Below are 14088 nucleotides of genomic sequence, written 5' to 3'. Positions count from 1 at the left end.
CTCATTCTTCCTCTGATATTTGAAGGCTGATGAAAACTGAAACTGATGATAAACAAAGACCAGTTAGAGCTAAATATCAAGCATTAATTGTTCAGACTTTAAGACCATTCATGAGCTTCGATTGCTTTCATACCCACACCCAGAAAACCACATTCATCAGGTATAAACAAAGATACATCATTCAGTATTACATGAGATAAATTCTCAAGTGTAAAACCACAGGCTGGCCCACATGTGTATAAAGCTGAGAAGCTATTATACACTGATTAGGAAATAAATGTTGGTAACACTGGTATTCGTTATCTTTTTGTGTAGCCAATTAGAAGTTAGGAACCACTAGGAAAGGAAAATGGATTGTTAAGAAAGTGAAGGTTCAGCTGGGCAGTGGTGGCGCACATCTTTAATCCCAGCACTTGGGAGGCAGAGGCAGGCAGATCTCAGTGAGTCTGAGGCTAGCCTGGTCTATAGAGTGAGTTCTAAGAGAGTCAAAACTACACAGAGAAACCCTGTCTTTTTTTTTTTAAGATTTATTTATTATGTATACAACATTCCTTCCATGTATGCCTGCACACCAGAAGGGGGCACCAGGTCTCATTACAGATGGCTGTGAGCCACCATGTGGTTACTGGGAATTGAGCACAGGAACTCTAGAAGAACATCAGTGTTCTTAACCTCTGAGCCATCTCGCCAGTCCCGAAACCCTGTCTTAAAAACAAAACAAAACAAAAACAAAAGACAAAAGGAAAAAGAAAGAGAAAGAAACAAAGAAAGAAAAGAAGTGAAGGCTCTTTTGATTTTCACAAAATAAGACCATGTTTAAAGTTATCAGAGGAGTTGAAGAGATGGCTCAGAAGTTTAAGCGTCTACTGCTCTTCTAAAGAACCAGAGTTCGGATCTAGCAGCTAGAAATGTGCTGCTCACAACCACTTGTAATCCCAGTTCCAGGGAATCTGTTACCCTCTTCTGGCCTCTTAGGGCATCAGGCATACATGTAATACGCATACGTGCTTGTAGTCAAAACACTAATATTCAAAAAATAAAAATAAATAAATCTAAAATTACCAGATATCAGAGTGGGTTTGGGAATACACATATAAAAGCTTAGACGGGGTTGGAGAAGTTAAGAGCACTTATTCTTGCACATGACTGGGTTTTAGTTTTAAGCACCCATGTTGTGGTTCACAACAACCTGTAATTCCAGTATAGTGGATCTGATATCTTCTTCATCCCTCCGCAGGCACCTGGCATCAGTTTGGTGCATATACACACATGCAGCCAGAACAAACATACACATAAAATAAATCTAAAAATAAAAAAAAATATCCCAGAAGTACTAAATAGGGGACCATATAGAATTGAGAAAAACGTAGGAGAAACCAGTTTTAGTGATAGTTTGCTTAGTTCTGTGTGAGCACAGCAAGGAAAAACCCAAGGGTTCTAGGGATTAGTGGTACCCAAAGCACATGTGTGAAGAAAGCATGAAAGCACAATAGGAATGAGTGACAATAGTCTTTGCATTAATTTCAAACTTAGGGTCATCCTAAAATCTCAGCCTTACTCCTTTATGTAGCTCCCACTGGCCTGTAATTCACTATGTAGACCAGGCTGGCTTTGAACTCACAGAAATATGCGGTGCCTCTGTCTCCCAAGTGCTGGAATTAAATCACTTTTCTAATTTGTTTTGACTACTAAATCCTTTTTTTTTTTTTTTTTTTTTTTTTTTGAAACCAGTCTGGGCTACTTAAGATCTTATCCCAAAAGAGAAGGGACGGGGAAGCGGGGAAGCTTCTTTTGGAGAAGTTCTGTGTTATTTAACCATCTAAGCAAAACTCTGTATGTGCATTTTCCTAAGACAGTTTGTACAATTTGGATGCCTCCCTAAAATGCCTGATATAAGGTCTGGATGGAAATAGTTTATTTAGAAGATGAAATCTAAGCAGTATAAGGGAGTGAGGAGAAAGCCAATAATGGGTGTTTGGGTAGTGGAGGCTGAATCTCACTGGTGCTTTCAGCTAGCCATGCTACTCTGAGAGTTCCAAGAATGCCCTTGAGTAGCAGCAGCATCGGAGGAAGTGGGCATGGTGGCTTGCTAGCATTTGGGAGGAACAGGAGGATCATGGGAAATTTGAGGCCAGCCCAGGTACAGAGTAAATTCTAGGCCAGCCAAAGAGGGCTATATAGCAAGCCTCTGTCTCAAACAATAGCAACAAAAAACAAAGAAACAGAAGATGAAATGTAGATGAAGGCTGTGGCTCAGGCCTATAATCACAGCACTCAGTGCTGAGGCAGAAGGATTCTTGTATTCAAGGTCTGACTAAATGACAAAGTGAATTTCAGGATTGGGGCTTGGAAGGCAGAACAAAAAAGAGAATAAATAAAAATTAGGGCTGAGAACTTATTATGTTCTTCAGGTGATCTCTACATGTTGGAATATTCTGAGAAACATTACAATAATACATACCTCAGAACTATCCCCTCAGGAGCAGAGAAATGGAGCATTTACCACCAAATCTCATCCTCACTGCTTGTAGATGTTACAAATTTGTGCTTCTATATAAAGAAATATAATAAAATATTATAAAAGAAAATATTTAAAAAGATTTATGTGTGTGTATCCATATTTGTATGTGCATCATGTTTCTGCAGTGCCTGAGAAGGTCAGAAGAGAATACCAGATCCTCCCTGGAACAGGAGTTACAAATGGTGTTAGCTAGGAATTGAACTCAGGTCCTCTGCAATGGCAACAAGTGCTCTTAACTGTTGAGGCAGCTCTCTATCCCCAAAGCAATTCTAAAGTTTTGAATTGCACACTGTCTTAGTTGCATGATGAAAAATTATGCTGGCCAGACAGTGGTAGTGCACGCCTTTAATCCCAGCACTCGGGAGGCAGAGGCAGGAAAATCCCTGTGAGTTTGAGGCCAGCCTGGTCTACAAGAGCTAGTTCAGGACAGGCTCCAAAGCTACAGAGAAAAGAAAAATCATGCTGGCCTACGCTGTTTCCTTTCTGTAGTGTGCACAGGTTATAGAAGCTATCCTCTCATTAGAAGTCATCTTAGTTATCACACTACTGAAGTACAGTAGTGCAGTGTTCTTAGTCAATAATTTGGTGTATTGCTATAATTATTATATATTTTATTAATTCTTGTTAATTTCTATAAATTAGATGTTATTTTTTTTGTGGTACTGAGGATCAAACTTGCGGTCTCTTGAATGGTAGACAAGTATTCTACCACTGAGCTATGCCACCAGTCCTATAAATTAAAACTCTACCATAGGTATGCAACTATAAAAAAATAGTATGCTCAGTGCTTGGTACTATATCTGCAGTTTTAAGTATGGGGGGAAATTCAGACCATATTGTATATGGAAGTTTTTATCTTGCCTGTGGGCTCCCAAATAACCAACTTAATATAACCAGAGAGACTTAATATTAATTATAAATGCTCAGCCAATAGCTCAGGCTTGTTACTATTTAACTCTTACATTTAAATTAATCCATATTTTTTATCTATGCTCTGCATAGATACATAAGGTACATAGATTGGTACCTTTTCTCAGTATAGTATACCCATCTTGCTTCTCTGTCTCTGCTAGTGACTCTGACCTTTCTCCTTTCCCTCATTCTCAGTTTGGCTCTCCCACCTAACTTAACTCTGTTTAGCTTTTGACCAGTAAGTTTCTTTATTAAGACAATCACAGCAACAAATCTTTTTTTTTTTTTTTCTTTTTTTGGTATTTTTCGAGACAAGGTTTCTCTGTAGCTTTAGAGCCTGTCCTGGAACTAGCTCTTGTAAATCAGGCTGGCCTCGAACTCACAGAGACCCACCTACCTCTGCCTCCCAGGTGCTGGGATTAAAGGTATGCGCCACAACTGCCTGGCTCACAGCAACAAATCCTCACAGTATACAAAAGGATTATTCCACAGCACCACATGCCCTGCAGATAAAGGAGAAAGAATACTATGTCCAGATAATCTGAGATAGGAGGTGCTCTGAGCTTTTCCCAAAGTTGTAATATGCACTGGGGTGAGCTGAGGTGATATAGGCAGGGCACAGACAGGTTTGCAAAGAGTTCTTAGTTTTCATCAGATTCTCAGGCTTATAGATTGGAGCACCTTCCTGCTAGAAGTAAACAATTGTAGTATTTTTTGCTGTTTTATTGTGACAGGGTCTCATGCATCCCAGATTGGCCTGGAACTTGATATTGCTGAGGTTGACCTCAAACTTTTGATCCTCCTGCTTCCATTTCTTAAGTGCTGATTATAGACAAGCATGCATCACAATGTCTTGTTTATGCAGTGCTAGGGACCAAACTCAGGCCTGTGAGCATGTTAGGCAAGCACTCTACCAACCAAATTCAATTTCTGCACTTGCACCCTTCTTTGGATCTAGATTTCATTGTCGAGTGCTCTGCCATCTATAGTCCTTCTTTCTTATTAGTTCTTTGAGAATTTTGTACAGTCATAATTACCTTTCTTTTCCAATGCTTCCCAGATCCATCCCCTTTTTCTAGCACCTAGCTTTGTATCTTCTCCCCCACATCAAGGCCAGTGTGTGCTGCCCAAATAATCTCGGATGTGTAGTCTTTCACTGAAGCCTGAGTGACTCATCATGGGCTACACTTTTAGAGAAAACTGATCTCCCCTCTCCCAGAATCTGACAATGCCAGTTCTTCCTTGACTAGGGTGGAACTTTGCACCAAACTCCCCTCTCCATGCTGGGATTTGGTCTGGCTCGGGCTATCATGGGCCTTTAGCATGCTGTCACAACTACTGTGAGTTCCTATGGCAGCAGCCTTGCTGCATCGAGAAACAGTGTTACCTTGTAGTCATCCACTGCCTCTGGCTCTCAAAATCGTTTTTTCTCCTTTTCTGAAATAATCCCTTGGCCTTTGGACCAGGGGGTGTGTCCCTTTTTTTTTTTAAAAAAAAGTTATTTTAAATTATGTGCATGTGTCTATGTATTGTGTACTCATGAGTGCAGGTGCCCTTACAGGCTAGAAGAGTGTTGGATCCCCCAGAACTGTAGTTACAAGGGGTTGTGAGCCACCTGATGTTGATGCTGGGATCCAAATTCAGGTCCTCTGGAAGAGTAGTATCTCTGCTCTAACCTTCATTTCTATTCTTTTTTGTTTGTTTTTTGAGACAGGTTTTCTGTGTAATAACCTTGGTTGTCCTAGAACTTGCTCTGTAGACCAGGGTGGCCTTGAACTCACAGAGTTCACAGAGTTCACAGAGCCTCTTGAGTGCTGGGAATAAAGGTGTGTGCCACCACCATCCGGCTACATTCTTTAACATATGTTTATTGTATGCCTACTGTTTATTATAGGTTCTACATTAGGCCAAGGAGGTATAAATTCTCTCCATATAATAAAGAGCTTTCATAGTCAATCATGAAGCAATTATTAAATTAATCCCTAAAAGGGGACAGAGGGTAACCAGCATCTGCTAATCACTGAAAACCTAAAAACTGAGTATTTTTCATGATCATATTTTTCTAAAGTTGAAAAAAAAGAACAAAAATCATGAGAAAATTCAAAAAAATTACAGGGAGCCAGAATGACTGTGAAATTATCTTTTGTAGGTAAGCCTACTTAGAAGACAGACTATGTTCAGAAGCAGCGATAGTGGCCTAATATATAAAAGAGCATCCATATATAGGATCCAGATAGAAATCGAATCACTTTCTCAGGTTTTGCCATCCCTTTATCATCGGTTTAACTGTGGCTCTAATGATTGTTCTGTATCTTTAAGAGACAAGCCACGTCCACTCCCTCCCCCATCTGCTGAGACAGCCTGATCAGCTTCCAGCCTGAGTTCTCTCTTTTCCAGCTCCCTCTCCCTTCTCCCTCCCCACCCTCTGCTCTTCTTCCCTTCTTCCCTCCTTCCATAACCACTAAATAAATATCCAATCTCACTCTGCATGGCGTGCCTATCTGTCTGTCTCTCACCCACCGCTGCCCACGTGGCTTGCTGCCTTTGGAGACCTGCAGCGCAGCATGGTCTTGTGTGCCATCCCTGCCTGGGAATGGCTGCTCTCAGGGCCTGCTGCTTGCTGCCACATGGCCTGCTACCACTGCTTGGGGACCTGCAGCGTTTCTGTTACCTGCCGCCACCAGGGATCCTGCAGCATTTTTAATTTTTCCATTACAGTGGCTTCTGCAGCTGGGCACAGTGGTGTATGCTTGTAATCTAAGCATTCTGGAGGAAGAGGTAGGAAGACAATACATTTCAGTCTAGTCTGGCTGAAAGGCACAGTGTGAAAGGCCATTCTGGGCTGCACAGTGAGATCCTGTCTTAAAAACTAAGGCTAGCTGGACATGGTGGCACACATCTTTAACCTCAGCATGTGAGAGGCAGGTGCTGGTGGTTTTCTGTGAGTTATAGGTCAACCTGGTCTATATAGTTAATTCCGGGACAGTCGGGGGTACATACTGAGACCCTGCTCCAAAACAAAAACAACAAACAAGCAAAAACCTAAGGGCTGGCTGGGGCTGGTGAGATGGTTTACTGGCTAGATGTGTAAGCCTGATGACCCAAGTTCCATCCTCCAGATCCACACAGTGGAAGGAGAAAACTGACCAAGCATGTTTTAAAACTCAGGAGAAACCCGGCATAGTGGTGCACACTTTTAGTCTGTTGTACTAGCACTAGGGAGGCAGAAGCAGGCAGACCTCTAACTTTGAGGCTAGCTTGTTTTACACAGTGAGTTCCAGGACATCCAGAGCTATATAATGTGTTTCTCTCTCTAAAAAAAACAAAACAAACAGACAAAAACCTGGGAGAGAATGTCCTTTTGGTTAGGAGTTTGTGATTTTTTTTTTTAAGATTTTTAAAAATATTTATTTATTTATTTATTATGTATACAATATTCTGTCTACATGTATGCCTGCAGGCCAGAAAAGGGCACCAGACCTCATTACAGATGGTTGTGAGCCACCATGTGGTTGCTGAGAATTGAACTCAGGACCTTTGGAAGAGCAGGCTATGCTCTATAACTGTTGAGCCATCTCTCCAGCCTGGAGTTTGTGATTCTAGTGGGTTTTAGTACTCACTACTTCTTCTCTTACAAAGTTTAGCTTTTGTTGTTAAATACCTAGTCTCTGAAACATTTGAGTTAACAATTATAAATCATATACCCATAATATTACTCCTCTGGTAGACTGCTCATTCAGTACTGTAGAGACTAAGTCTATGCTGTACAGTACTGCATTCGTTATGCCCAAATCTGTGGGGTCCCCACAAAAGCCAACAAAGGAGACTGAATCCCATATGTAAAAGCAAAAAGCCTTTATTTTAATCAAGTTTGTAAACTCGGTCTCTTTGCATGTCCAACGTATTGGAATACCCAGAGAACACCGAGCTCAATTAGAATTGGGTTTTTATAGTAGTAAAGGTGAGGGTGAGTAGTAAAGGTCACCCTGATTGGCTGACATTTGTCTAGGGGTGTTCTGGTGAGGTGTGCTGGCAGGTGATCCTATCTACAGTGGTTGGAAATCAGGCATTTCCTTTGAATGGTCTGCCCTTGGGTGGAGGTCAGGTTATCTCAGCTTGTGGTTCTTTCCTGCTACCAGATAAACTACTGAGACTCAGGCCTCTTATTTAAATTTACAGATGGCCAGAGTCCCAGGTGATAATGGTTGGAAGTAAAGAACTTCCTTTGGGTGACCTGCCAGACTGAGATTATCATGGCTAGCCCCCCACACACTTACTAGCTGCATATGAATATTGGGCTCAACAAATGTTTCGAAACATTACTAAAGTTGAGATGTGGCAATAAATACAAAATAAATTCTTTTTTTTTTTTTCCCAGACAGTTTTTCTGTGTAACAGCTCTGGCTGTTCTAGCATTTGCTTTGTAGACCAGGCTGGCCTCAAACTCAGAGATCCACCCGCCTCTGCCTCCTGAGTCCTGGGATTAAAGGTGTGCGTCACCACCGTCCAGCCAAAATAAATATTTTATAAGTTTTATTTACTCATTTTTTTAATGCGTGTGGATGTTTTTCCTGCATGTCTGTGTACTTCATGTATGCAGTGTCCTCATTAGCCAGAAGAGGGCGTCAGATCCTCTGGTCCTGTACAAGAGCTTGTCTCAACAAATGTTCTTAACCTAAGATCTCTCTCCAGCCCCTAAACACGGGATTCGAAAAATTCTTGGCTGGGTGTGGCATAGCAGGACTTTAATCCTAGCACTTGGGAGGCAGAGGCAGGTGGATCTCTGTGAGTTCTAGGTTAGTCAGAGCTATACAGTGAGACCCTGTCTTTTTTGTTTTTGTTTTTCAAGACATGGTCTGTGACTTTGGAGCCTGTTCTGGAACTAGCTCTTGTAGACCAGGGTGGCTTCAAATTCACAGAGATCCACCTGTCTCTTCCTCCCAAGTGTGCCACCACTGCCCAGAGACCCTGTCTTAAATTAAAAGCAACCACCACCACCACCCGAACAAACAAACAAAACTAAAAGACTGAGTCCAAATTGATTTTTCCCTCCGCTGGGACAGGGTCTCACTATGTAGACCAGGGTGACCAGGAACTCACATGAGATCTGCCTGACTCTCCCTAACAACTCCTGGGATTTAAAGGCGTGTGCCACTACTCCTAGCCTGATTACAAATTGAAGTGGTTAAACATACTAGCGAAATTAATTTTCGTAATTAATTTAGTAAATATGGCAAGTGGAAAATTATTTAAGTTGCACACTGATTAGCAATATATTTGTACTAGAGAAAAATGGTTTAGACAGAAGCGCCTCACGAAAACTACTCACGGGCTTCAAGAAGCAAAAAAAAAAAATACTTTAAAATTTCTATTCTTTGTTCATTCCCGTGTGTTTCATTCTTCCCTGTTGACCAATGTTCCTAAACCTTTTTGTTTCGGAGGCTTGCTTTATTGGTCTCATGAGAGCCAGCCCTGTATGTCCGTGTTCAGAGAGTCGCTATGGACGTGACAGTCTGCAAGCAACAAGGGCACTTCACACTCCGCCGATTCCCCTCTGCATCCCAAGGCTAAACACCTATGGCTGCTGTTTTTTTTTTTTTCATTCTTTCATCCTTGTTTGTGTATGTGTGTGTGTGTGTGTGTGATTTACTTCCTATTTTGGACTCGAAAATTGATGGGGCGGGGCACCTGGGATAAACTTTCCAGAGAAGCCAAGTTTGGTGGAGGAGGATAGAAAAAGAACGAATGAAAAATTCTTGAAGGTTACGAGACGATGGGGAGCTCAACCTCGGGCCTATCTACTCCATCGCTAACAGTTCGACAAGAAAGGAAAATGTCAGGGAAACAGGACCTGAGGTAAAAGGAGTACAGTTCTCAGTTTGATGAGGAAGTTTGCAGAAGGCGAGCACATGCACATGCCTGAGTTTATCTCGGTGTACGGTTGGCCATAATAACTGTTCCGGGGGGGGGGGGGGAGGGACAGACCACCGGCCGGCCGGCGTTCTTCGACTCCGTCAGAGCAGCTTCGTCGTCGCCCGCGTCCTAGCTCCAACTTTTTCCCAGCTAACCCTGAACCGCCCCGCCGCCGCCATCTTATACATCACTATCGCGAGACCGTGATTAGCCGTCAATCCCTGGACTCATTTTCCTGCAAGTCTCTTTTTCACAGTTCTCGCCGTCGCTGAGGGAAGTATCGCGAGAGCCGGTTGCCTTGGCTCCCTGTAGCTATAGCAGCCGCGGCGGTTAAGGATGCAACCGCGGGAGCGGTGAGTGCGACACTCTCAGGGGGGCGGGGCCGACGGAAACGGGGTGCAGGGGTAGCGCTGGGGGAGGGGGTGCGGAAGGTCGGGCCTCGGGGGACCTACATCCTGGGGTGACGTGTTGGGAGGGACAACCGTTCTGTGGGCACCGGGACCGGGCGCCTTTCTGAGTTGGGGCGGACGTGGAGGGTTGGTGCCGCTCCGGGGGCGGGGTGGGGTTGGGCGTGGAGACCCGGGTAGAATTGGTAAGAGGCGGGGAAGGAGCGGAGATGGGTGTGTGTGTTGGGAATCGAGAGGCTAAGGAGACTCAGAATCGGATAAAAGGGACCCCGCTCTACCTAAGGCTGGTCTGGGCCAGCACCTGCGTCCTAAATGGCGTGGCGGGAAAGGTGGCGTCCCGGGCCCTCCCAGCTTCCTGTTCCCCTTGCCAAAGAAATAACCAATAAACCAACACTCTAGACTTGTGAAAGGAGTAGTCTTGGTAAACTAGTCTTAGTTGGAGAGGTTCTTTTCGACGTAGGGACTGTGATAGGATAGTGAATGACTGCTGCTCTGGAATAAAGCGTGGGGTGGGGGTGGGAGAGAGACATTCTTGAGAAAACAAAAAACACCCTGAGGTGTGCTTCCTCTGGAGCGTTTGTGAATTGAAAAAAAGGGGGTGTGTGTTCACGTTTCTTCCTAGATTCATTCAAATGTAGAATTCCGTTCCAATGTGCTTGTGAAATTATATATGCAGTGTAAAATCAGTAGAGATGATATGGCAAAAGGATGAACAGTAAGACACTTAAACTTCTCACAAGTAGAACTTAAAACTAAGACAGTGTTTCTGCTGCCTTGCATATGAAATCCAATGTTACCATAGTATGCCCATTCAGATTACCATCCATTGGAAGAAACAGATGAGGTTTTATTTTAGGAGACAGAATGAAGTTTGAATACCTGAAAATAAGGCAGTTTTCAGGAGTTAAAATTACTGAGAAAAAAAATTTACCCTCTGAATCTCAAGAGCTGCTTTCTGGAGTCAAGTTTGAACTTTTTGACTGGTTAATTCATTTCTAGTGAAAATTATGGCTTCATGTCAGGGGTAAAGATAATTTATCCAGGGGGCTGGAGAGATGGCTCAGCTGTTAAGAGCATTGCCTGCTCTTCCAAAGGTCCTGAGTTCAATTCCCAGCAACCACATGGTGGGTCACAACCATCTGTAATGGGGCCTGGTGCCCTCTTCTGGACTGAAGAAAGAATACTGTATACATATTAAGCAAATAAATAAATTAAAAAAGAGATAATTTATTCACTTTGCAGAAACAGAATTTTTAGACGCTTCCTAATAATTTTACAAGGGATAACTTCTTTTGGTTATGTAACTGGAGTTTTCCATATTCACAAATTCATTAATTAAAGTTGGTTTTTAAACCCTTGAGCTAGCTTAGATAGAGTCATGGAACCCACTTATTTTACATGTATTAGAGGAAAACTTAATTTGGTGTTCATAACTGAATTTTAAGAAACAAATGCTTTTCTGGGACAAATTAAAGCTTTGTGTGGTAGTTGAGTCAAATTTTTTTTCTGTATGAGTCCAATAACAAGCTTTCTAGAGCCCTGTCATTTGTAGAATACTGTCTAAACGGTGAGGGGAAGATTGCTTCATATATCCATTTGACAAAAATTTATTGAGCCGTGTTTTGTGTGAAAGACTTTAGGATGTAAACGTAAAACTTGGTCTCTGCCTTTAATTGCTTTGAACCTATGTGGGGAGACAATAATGAGACATAATTACAATGTATTTAATTAATTGCATTAAGCACAATATCCTGAGTATGAAGCAAAATTCCTTGTGTTTACATAGTTGTCCAGACTAAAAGACTTTAAAATTATAAAGCATTAAGCAAATTTTAAACTTTGCTGCATAAATAAAACATTTTCACGGGAAGAAAACATTAGAATGGAAATTGGAAGAGGTTTTTCTGGTCAGATGTCCCTATCCTGTCCCGTGGTATCCTCCGTTCCCCGCCCCGTGGGATTTGTAGCCTGCCTGGATCTTCCTGCATCAACATTCTGAGTTACTAAGGTTACAGATGTGTGCAGGCACCAGTTTGTAATGTAATGTCCTTTGAATGTTTTCTTTTCTGAAAAGAATAGTTTATTGACTATTCTGCCGAGAAACAGAGGCCAGGCAGTAATTATCATATACAATCTGTGTAGCCTGCTCTTTTTTAAAATAAGTTTTTTAAGATTTATTTATTATGTACACAGGGTTCTGCCCAAAAAAGGGCACCAGATCTCATAGGTGGTTGTGAGCCAGTGCTCTTAACATCTGAGCCATCTCCTCAGCCCCCTCCCTTCCCTCAACCTGCTATTTTAAAGTAAATATCATAATCCTTCTTTCTTTCTGAGACAGGATCTCTCAAGATACAAATACCACATTTTTTGTTTGTTTTTCTTTCAGTCAGCATTTCATGTAGCCCAGGCTGTCCTGGCATTTGGCCTTATCCCTCCCTGATCTTCCTGTCATCCTTGCACTGGGATTACAGGCATGCATTAACACAGATTGCAACTCACAACATCCTTAAGTCACTAATAATAATAGACAACATTCATTGAGTTTTTTTTTTTTTTTTTTTTTTTTCCTTTTCTCAGACAGGCTGTCTTGGAATTCCCTCTGTAGACCAATTTGCCTTTGCCTCCCGAGTGCTGGGATTAAAGGTCTGGGCCACCACCACCCAGTCTATTGAGTTATTATTGATGTTGCAGGCATGATATCTCATTTTATCTGCAACACTGGCCAGCTGACACCTTAGTTTTTCTTTTCTTTTTTTTTTTTTTTTTTTTTTTGCCTAATGCAAGCAATTTTCCGGGGCCTTGCATAAGCGCTCTACCTGCATAGCCTTGAATACCTGAGTTTTAAAAATAAGAATGAGTCTAAAGAGATAGCCCAGCAGTCAAGAACATGGCACTGCACTTGTAGCGGACCTAAGTTTGGTTCTCAGCACCTACATCTTGTGACTTATAACCTCCTGTTACTCCAATTCTAGGGGATCTGACCCCCTGTTTTGGCTTCTGTAGTCACTCTCACACATGGCATACATTTAACTCATACATAAAATAAAAATAAATCCAAAAATAAGGATAAGGAAGTTAAAAAATAACTCTAGAAACGAAAGGAAGCTGGGATTTGTGGTACATCATTGTTATCCTATAATTTGGTATGCAGGGACAGAATCATTGCAAGCTTGAGGCCAGCCTCGCCTACATAGTGTATTTCAGGCCAGCCAAGACTACATATGGAGACCCTGGCTCAAAAATAAAAAAGTCCAAGCGACAACAAAACATAAGGAACCTGAGGTGTCAAAATAAATGAAGTCATTAAAGATCATGCAGCTGGTAAATGACAGATTAGGAATTAGTTGGAACTGATGTGACATTTTTCCTTTTTTCTTTTCTTTCTTTTTTCTTTTTGGAGACAGCAGTCTTTCTCTGTGTATCAGCCCTGGCTGTCCTGGAACTAGCTCTTGTAGACAAGACTGTCCTCGAACTCAAAGAGATCCGCCTACCTCTGTCTCCTTAGAGCTGGGATTAAAGGTGTGCACCACTGCCCAGCTAGATTTACTTCTTTTTATTTTATGTGCATTGGTGTTTTGCCAGCATGTATGTCTGTGTGAGGGTGCCAGATTCCCTGGAACTGGAGTTACAGACAGCTGTGAGCTGCCATGTGGGTGCTGGGAATGAACCAGGTCCTCTGGAAGAACAGTCAGTGCTCTTAACCGTTGAGCAATCTCTCCAGCCCCATGATTCTTCTTATGTTTTTAAAATAAAACTGGCATAATGGCATATGCCTATAGTCCTAGTTACTTCAGGAGGTTGTGACAGGAGGATCACGTAAGTCTTGCAGTTCCAAACCAGCCTGTGCACATGCTGAGGAAAAAAGGAAAAACTGATCAAGTGGGCACAGTGAGTGAGGGTGCTTGCTGCTTAGCATGATGGTCTGAGTTTAGCCCTTGGGATCTACACTGTGTTGGGAGATGCTACAGAGTTATTCTCTGACCTCTACATATATATGTGGCATAGATGTAGTCTTACCCTCCCCTGACTCTTGTGCATGTAAGTACACAAAAAATAGAGAGAGAATCTAGAGTTTGACAATCATAGTGTTTGCCAATCATGCTTGCTTAGTACGAGAAAAGCCCAAGGTTCAAGTCCCAGTTGTGTTAATGACACGAAGAATCAACTGAATGTGGTGGCCTCTGGCCTTTAATCCCAGCACTGTGAGGCAGAGGCAGGTGGATCTTAGTGAGTTGAGGCCAACCTGATCTACTAGAGAGTTTCAGGACAGTCAAGGCTACACAGAGAGACCTTGTCTGGGGTTGGGGATAGCAGTCTTGATATTGAGGTAGGGAG

At 42.3% G+C, this 14088-nt stretch overlaps 1 protein-coding gene across 7 annotated transcripts in view; it reads left to right on the top strand.

The window, feature by feature from the left end:
* The first annotated feature begins 9433 nt into the window (after nucleotides 1-9433).
* Usp54 (ubiquitin specific peptidase 54) overlaps nucleotides 9434-14088 on the top strand; it is a 100901-nt gene continuing 96246 nt past the window's right edge. For 2 of the 7 annotated variants that reach the window (XM_087911932.1, XM_087911931.1), the window contains exon 1: nucleotides 9437-9699. The gene's annotated coding sequence lies outside the window, so the exon portion shown is untranslated. Of the gene's footprint in view, nucleotides 9700-14088 lie in introns of all 7 variants that reach the window. The other 5 variants (XM_087911935.1, XM_087911936.1, XM_087911930.1 and 2 more) reach the window with 5 other exon arrangements.

The sequence above is a fragment of the Myodes glareolus genome, chromosome 12 (assembly GCF_982192425.1).
Source record: "Myodes glareolus chromosome 12, mMyoGla1.1, whole genome shotgun sequence".
Classification (NCBI taxonomy): Eukaryota; Metazoa; Chordata; class Mammalia; order Rodentia; family Cricetidae; genus Myodes; species Myodes glareolus.
The sequence above is the reverse complement of the archived record's forward strand: the minus strand, read 5'-3'. Positions and strand labels throughout refer to the sequence as shown.